This window comes from Rhopalosiphum padi, chromosome 2, assembly GCF_020882245.1.
Source record: "Rhopalosiphum padi isolate XX-2018 chromosome 2, ASM2088224v1, whole genome shotgun sequence".
NCBI classification, from domain to species: Eukaryota; Metazoa; Arthropoda; class Insecta; order Hemiptera; family Aphididae; genus Rhopalosiphum; species Rhopalosiphum padi.
The window spans coordinates 4175094-4184226 of record NC_083598.1 but is presented as its reverse complement, the minus strand read 5'-3'; positions in this window follow the sequence as shown (position 1 = coordinate 4184226).

Here is a 9133-nt window from a genome sequence, read left to right as displayed (position 1 = left end):
TTTCGTTCTCCGGAATACCAGCAGAAAACGGCGCAGTACCATTATTAATAGTTTCGCAGAACAGAACGTGGAAAATTCTACGTATATAACGTATATTTTTTAGTTTACGAAAATAAAATTTTTTTTATTTTGGTATATAGTCAGTGGACGTTCATATAACATATTATAATATCGTGGAGACCGTTCAGAAAACAACCGTTCTCGTCGTCGTTTTTATATATAATATATCTATACGGAATGTTATATTATATTATGCGGACGGCGCTTTGGAAATTTATATTCACGGCATGTCATGCGAGAACGAAAAACCGATAAGTGCGAACGACGTTCGTGCGCCAAAGTCACATCGATCGATGGCGGTGACGGCGACGGCGGTGACGGCGCGGTCAGTAAGGATAATAATATCCTCGGCTACAAGGCGCCACGGACTAAAACGGTCGGCTGCAAGGCAATACACGCACGTACTCCACATGCATATACAAAGATAGGTATATAAGTTTGCGTTTAATATAGTATGACATAATATTGTATATTGTACATACTATTTCGAGCAGTGGTGTGTCGAAGGGGATAATCGAGAGGCTGCAGTCACCTCTGAGATTTTTAAAGGTTACGGGTGAGTACCTATAGACGGTGGCCAATGGGCATAATTGTTTAGTAACAACTATAGTATTTTGGTATTAACTATACGATAAGTACCTAGTCAAAAATATGTCGATCAATGATTTAATTGGGTTTTGGGTGGAATATTAAATTGTAGCTCAGAAGTATTTAAAGTTGCGCGATTCGAGAGACGAAACGCAATACACAAAGTACGAAGTTTGCGAATCGAAAGAATCGCCGGAAACGATACGGGTACTTTTGCACTTTTGATGTGAACACGCAAATCGAGGTGGAAATTTGAAGACAAAAACGTTAAATCATAAGTTAGGTACAACATACCGCACAAAATGTTTAACGCTGCGAGTAACTGCAAAAATGAATATCTATACTTCGACGATGATATGCCGAAATATAAGATCAAATAAAAATGTTCAAAAAAATGAAAAAAAGTGATTTACAAAACGTTAAAAACTCTTATCCATTTTAAAGGCGTATTCACACCGATACAATTGCAGACGAAAACGTACATAGATAATATTATAATTAGTGCCCGGATTTCAATGTATATAGTGTTTTTGATACTCTATTATATAGGATAATGCATTTCGAGTACATAATTAATTTAATGTAACAAATACCTCAAAGGTGACACTTTTATTTTGTATTTTTTGCATTATTCGATGTTTTTTTCATTTTTTAACATTTGATTTTCAGTTTATTTTTATATATTTGCATATGTTAATAAATTGTACGAGTTTATAGTGTAAATTAGATAATTAAAAATATTGTTTTCATAATATTTTCTTTAATAGTTTATAAATGTTTTGCGTCTATACCAAATGTCATTCGTTCCATATCACTATATATTATATGAATGGAATAACGTTTTTATCTATTACTAACGATTATAAAATGTTAATTCGTATTACTCAAACAAATAACAACATTAACATTTGTAATTACCAATTGGTTAATTGGAGATACATCGCGAACGCATTTATTTCTAGTATATATACTGTTAATTTATTCAGAGTTTGTTGATTTGTTTTCGTATTATTGTTATAGTTTAGATAAGGGTAAAAAAGTTTTAAAAATACTGAAAGTTAAAACGTCTTTTCCTATCGCTTGCGTAACTTCGTGTGTATAAGAAAAAATTTTGTAATTTTTCGAGAAAATTATTGCATTATTTAGTTTTTAGAACATTTAAATCCGGCCCTAAATGTATAATATAATACCTACGCATTATTATTACTCAACCGCACGCAAGTCGCATATTTCGGTTTCGGTATCGTGTTGCTCATGACGTATAGTATGGGACCTGGCAAGGATGCGAGTGCCGTTCGCCAGCGGCTATAGGTGCAAAAAAATGTTGCCGCGACGGTCTTTAATATATAGTCACAAAGTCTGCGACGTTTAAAAATAAAACCGTAAACGCTTACCGTGGTACGTAATGAAAAACTGGGGCGACTACGACGACATTTATTTACTATATAGGTAGATACCGAAAGACTCTCGAACACGTACGACGCACTCGCGCGCGCTGCCTACCCGTGATTCACACAGATCAGTCAAGAGTGCGAACCGGCGGTTGAAAATCACTGATTTAGAGTAGGTAAATAAAAAAATGAACAATATCCAAATATCTCAAAAAAAAAAAAAAATGATACACACACGTATATACAATATACATACTTACATGGTTATTATTATTTAAAACAAAATCAGTAGTCGAATGAGAAACATTTCCCACGATGGATAAGATTAATTTACTATAATATTGTAATAATGTGTAAAAATGAAAAATGTACATTCTAATAAAATACACTTTGATAATATTTATGATAAAAATTATCAAAATCTAGCCTCATAAAAGTGTCTTATATTTAGAGGTTTTTCTATAGATAAGTAGTGAAAATGCTCGCGTTCCCGAAAAAATGTTTGCTATTTGGAGGTATCCACTATTTAGACTTTAGAGGGAGGTTAGGAGAAATTTACTTAAAAATAATTAACAAAGAAATTTGTCCTTCATACTTCATCATTAAATTTTCCTATATGTTTACCTATACATGTAATTTCATGAACTGCTACAACTATAATATGTAATGTACAATATGAAAAAATATTATGATGAAATTCAAAGAAATAAAAAATTGAAAATTGCAAAATCACTTGTGCGAGTGTGACCCAGTGGTAATTTAAGCAATTAACTTATTTTTAATTGAGACAAGTTAATAATTTTCTTCATATTAACTTTATTTTTAATTGCTGAACTTTTAGAATTAAGTATTAGGCATATTGTTTGTATATATACTATCAATTTATAACGTTATTGACTTTCGCGTAAATTAATTAACTTAAGCTAGTTTTTTTTTTATTAATTTGGCCAACTTTAAGTATAATCCCTTACTTATTTAATATTCAGTGAAACAGGTGTGTGTAATTATACATTATTATATTGCACATCACGAATGATGAACCTAATTCATTCACTTGTTCTATACAGAAGAAAGAATATTATCAAACTCGATATGTTCACATGATAATAAAGGAACTTGAGTACTTCAGTATACAAGACATACTTATAGGCGTGCCACGGGGGCAGCAGAGGCAGCATATGCTGCCCCTGGACTTTCTTTGGGGCTACCGGGGCTGGCAAATATTAAATAATGGGGCTCGGTAAAATTATATTTCTACAAATGATTTTTTTTTTTTTTTTTGGAAAAGTATAGATAAATATTTTATGATTATAGAATTTACCAATATAAAACTCATAGACCTGTCTACTATAAAAAGGAATAGTCATGATTTTTAATCGTAAATATTTATCATATTATAAATAATAAATATTAACTATAGGCTTGTGGAAAAGTACGCCTTTAGTAGTTTAGTACCTTACTGACTACTGTACAACTTTTTATCCAAAAAACAAATAACCAATACAATTTTAATTTTGATACCTAAACCCAATACTCAATAGTAAAAAAAGTAAAACTATGGGCCGATTTTAATGGTGAATTTTAAGAATGGACATGGGCCGAATTAAAAACCGGAGGCTGCGCGCGCCTATGTGACACATAGTATGACCAGGACTGCATATTTAGGGTAAGTGCATGACTTAAAAAGATTAGTTTATGTATATATATATATATATTTAAGCAGTCAAAAATTAAATTAAAATATTGTTATAATAAAGTACATATACTAAGAGATATGAATTATTTTCACATAATTTACTGATCGGGTAAATGTTTCGTATCGTCAACTTTGTAATTTATTGAATGATTATTTTAAAAAGGTATTTGATATCAACCATATTTAATTGTTATTAAAATAATATAGTATCTTAGACTTTTTTTTTCGCAATCTCTGCTTCGGATGAACAAAAATTAGATAATCGATACTCGGGAGTGACATATAAATAGTTTTCCATGCATAAATTCTGAATATTACCCCGAGTAAAATAATGGTTAAATTTGATTATTAGTATGGCGACAACACACTGCAATGGCTGAAAATTATGTATCCGTTGTGTATAACTTATAACTCGTACAGGCGTTCAGCCGAAAACGCTACGCCGTAAATGTGTAATATATGTTAGCTAGCTTCTTTCAGAAACGCAGAAATTCAATTATCTAAACGTGACCATACATATATTTCGTTTCGTTGAAAGTGATAATAAATCGACAAATTAAATTAAATTACGGCTGTGTTCGCCGCCAGCTGTAAAATAATACTCAGAAATCCACTGTAGAATGTATACACAAAGTTTATATGCGTTTCAAAATCAATTTCCATAGCTTTTTTATACTTATACGCCCGAATAAAATATCCAATAGCGCTTTAATAGTCGACAAATGTTTGTATACCGTATGTCTACGTCCGGTCGAAACGGTATAATATAATAATACGATAATCTTTTAACTTAAAAATCAATATTGTTTTCTTGGAACGGAAACTGCGTTTCCGCGGTCTTTAATCTCTTTAAATCTAAAAACATGTCGTTTTGTAAAACGAAAACGGTATTAATTTTGTCCCGGTTTGAATTCAATGCGATGAAATGAAAATATTTCCACTATTCTCAAACTGATATAAATGTGCGTGTGTTATGTGATCTAATTTCAAAAACTATTGCCAACTACGTTGAACTATAATAAATGCTAAGTCTAATTTTTTTTTTTTATTACATTTTAGACTATGAATAATTGGTCAATACTGTAATTTGAACAATTTCCAACTAACGGAAGCTGCTAAATAAGCATATATTATAGTACGTGTCTAAAATACGTACGCGTATTTCCTATTAACCGTATTTTTAGATTAAAATCAAATTCAGCACAATTTATTATAATAAATAGTGTAGAAATACTTGATATGGAAAATAGTTTTCGTTTTAAGCTTTAAAAAATCGCACAATTAGCATTTTTTTTTTTCGTTTATAATAAATCTTCGATCAGCTATAATACTACACAGGAATGCTAAATTAAACAACTACAAGCGCGTCAAAAGCTTTGAGTGCATTGAACTGCATTCGTTTTTATTCGAGTGGATTAGATTTCATGTGAAATTATAATAATAATGTATTCGTATCCTAATCGTGACAGTGGACAAAATACGACAATGACAGTGATCGGCTAAGAAGTTATTATTATACACAAACCAGTTTTTGATAAAATTGATTTTGTTTTTTGGTGTAATTTATCGTAAATACTTCAAATTTGCATATAGATTCTATAAATGAACATAATTTTCAAATTATTTTTTAGGCATTTTCTATTTCTATTCGTTTTAGTATTCTTTCTATAAACGTTGATAACATTTTTTCGCTTTTTTAAAATGCTTGACAATTTAACACAACATCTCACGTAAGTTGTTCTTATAAATTATAAATACGTAAAAAAATATTTAAAACACATAAATGGATTTTTTTTTAGCATTTGAAGTTCAAATTTTGACAAAATTTCAAACTGTTTTGTAGTTGAAAATGTATAAAATTTGCAATTTTTATAGCTACTGCTTGGAAAATAAATACAAAGTTTCTTATAAGTGGTTTATACTGAAATCAAAAGATCCAAATATATATATGAGCATAATTTTTTTTTCGTAGACATTTTAAGCTCAAATTTCGACGATATCAAATAACATACCATACAATATACTTAATACTATAGGCCGATAGTCCATCTTCGCTCAGAATCGTTTTTCATGTATAATGTTATACCATTGAACTCAGATTTAACGCATATATTACTGTGATCCACTCGACACCTACCGCACAACAAACCTGTATCAACTTTCTCACGTCTGCATTTGTATAGAATATATTTGTAATGACTATTTTTAAAACGGTGTCAAGTGAGGGTGGCAAAATTGTTTTTCTATTTTTACTTGTAAATTAGATTACGGTTTTTTTATTTGTAAATTTACTACGAGTTACAAGAAAACATGACGCAATACTTAGTTTGATTTACAATGAGCGATGTTCCAAAATCGGGTCGAAATGGACGGAATGGGTAGACGGTATAATTATCAGAGTAGTTTGACAGGAACAAACCGTAATCTTCTACGTTTTATTATTCTGTGTATACCAATTAATTGTAAATTACCACTTAGACTTTGATTGATAAACTAATATTAATTGCCATAGGTAAACAAAAATACTACGTTTTATTCGAAATTGTTTGGAACTAATTCAATATTAATTATCCCATTAAAGTTGATATTTCAAGAACGAAAAATATTTACATTTTAGATAAATACATTTAAAACATTTTGAATTTAAATCAGTAATGTTTGTTACAATATTTACCGAATGAGTTCAGATACGTTAATGACTATTAGGACAGTTTAGTCGATACATGTGGGTGTGATTATTTGGCAAATATATATTGTTAAACGGTTCAGTGAAATTATAGGTTATAGATAAGATAACATTGAATAGGGCCGTCGTTATTATGCGCAAAGGTTTGATACGGTCGTGAGATATCAACAAAAATGTCAAGAAAGCATAAAATGTATTTTGAGTTAGTTCTGCGTTGTGTATAAAATGTGTCATCATTAAAATACTCTATTATAGAGATGCGGGTTTTTTATACGAGTAATTACTGTAGCGTAGACGATATTTTAGGGTATAACTCAATATTAATACACGAACGATACGATTGAGATTTATCATTTAAAAACGAACATTAATAATAATTAATAATAACGAAATTTCGTAATCGATATCGGGCGAAAAGATACGTATTAATGTCATGAACAATTTCAAAACCGATTCAACCCGTCGCTAAAGTAGTATAAAATATTTTATACATGTAATAGTCATGTATATTATATTTGTAGTTGTGGTTTGTGTTTTTCTTTGGGCTTTTTTACATTTTAAAATTGTGCTTGTTATTTGTGGCTATATCCACGAGAGGTAAAATATCAGTTTTGTCGGTGGTGTTGACGGTCGGTGTACGTATATAATATGTATAGTGTATACGGTAGGTAATGGATACATATAAAGTGATTCATCAACCTTGTTCACCACCATTTTTTTTTTTTGAATAATGAATTTATTTATATTCTGGTTTTTGGAACATTTAAGTATGTACTTACTTAAGCATTAAATGCACCTTTTTAAGTACTTAGATTACACCGTTGGAGGAGTGTCCTGTGGTGATACCAAATTCGTTTTTCGAATGAGAATCATTTTTTAACATGTTGTCATGTTGATGTATCTAAATAATTAAATCGAAATTCCGACAAGCATCTTTTGAATTATATAACTCTGTGTATACTTATATGAGTTATGATAATAACTATAATAAATCCATAATAATAGGTTTGTAAGATATAGGGGTTTTATTTTAATTTCTAATTAATATTACCTACATATTATTATATTATTATATAATCTTTTAATATTTTATAATTTGTAAAAATTGTCTAATTATAACAATTATTACATACAATATAAATTATTTTTAAATTTTAATAAAACCATTGTTAAGGGATCTAGGAATCTATAAATACAATTTTAAATTTCCAACTCAGAAACAACCCATCGAATTTTGATAAAATATATTAACATTTTCATATAAAAATCATCTGCTTGACAATATTATTGATAAAAAAGTCTGGTTTTCATTTGATTAAGAGAAATTTGTATTAAGTATAAGAAATCTGAGTATTTTAAAATAGGGTCGTTAATTAGGTATAGTTAAAAATTTCAAAAATCAAAATATTTGAATAAATTCATTAATCAATACAAATTTGAGTGTGAACACGCTTGATAAACCACTCTGTATACATACACACATACATACACATACATATTATATACATATGTATGCCCGTAATACAAATCGAACCCGGATCAATTTCGGTGTACTCGTCGTCGGAACATTTGCACAGCGACTGACAGGTTTGGTATTCGGGACCGTCTGGTGAAATACGTGACAGAATTTCTCGTTTCGTTCGTATTTCGATTTTCTACTTACACGGTACATAGTATAGACTAGGTAGTCAACACTATATATATTATTGTTGTTTATTTATTTATTTTTTCTTTCCCCGAATGACAATAAGGACACACGTCCGCGCAAAGTTAAACCCGTGGTCCCGGTCACTGCCGGTTACACTTCGACGAAATAATATAATATTTGATGAATGTCACCCCAAACGTGTACCTAGGCACGCATCATCACTGCAGGACAGAAAATACTATCAATAAATTCCAATCGACAAGACGCGTAATCGCACTCTACGATAAACAAAATGCTATATAATCGGTAAATACACGGAGGATAACATAATATATTATAGGCATTCTAACGGCGAGTCTAAAATAATATCTGTTCTACTATAATTACATTATATTTTGTACCCGCAATTTAAATTTAAATTAAATATGAATATTATTAAAATGGATTTTTTCAACGATCCCTTTTAAAAACGTGTCTATATTAATTTTGCCAAATCCTATATCAAAATGTATGTCCTATACAAGTTATAATACTCGTACCTATTCAAGCAGTGTTTTTTTTTTTCATTAATTGTTGATAATAACAGTTTTGGCAGTTTTACTAAACGCCACTCAAAAATTACAGACAGATTTCCACAAATGATATGTGAGAATATAAACACATCTACTAATACGCACTAACGCACTACGATGCGGAGTATAATATTAAGTGTATTTATTTTTTTCCCTTTCGTAGATAATATGTTTGGCGCAGATAAATTTCCTGGCCAAAATTTTGTTCAGATATTTTTTTTCGTGATTCAAACTGTGATATGAGTGTCCGGGTGGTATATTAATCTAGGCGTACTACCCGAGGTATTTTGTTCAACATTTAGTCGTGTTCCCGCGTCACCTGAAAAAATACGTGACAACATTTGCGGTGGGAGAATTAACGGCTACAAAATGAACAATCTGGCTGGTAACCGTTAACAGCACATGGGACACTGACCGTGTCCGTGTGACATATTATAATAATTAAATAACAAGTGACAAGTCATACACACAAACCGGCAATATATGACGAAC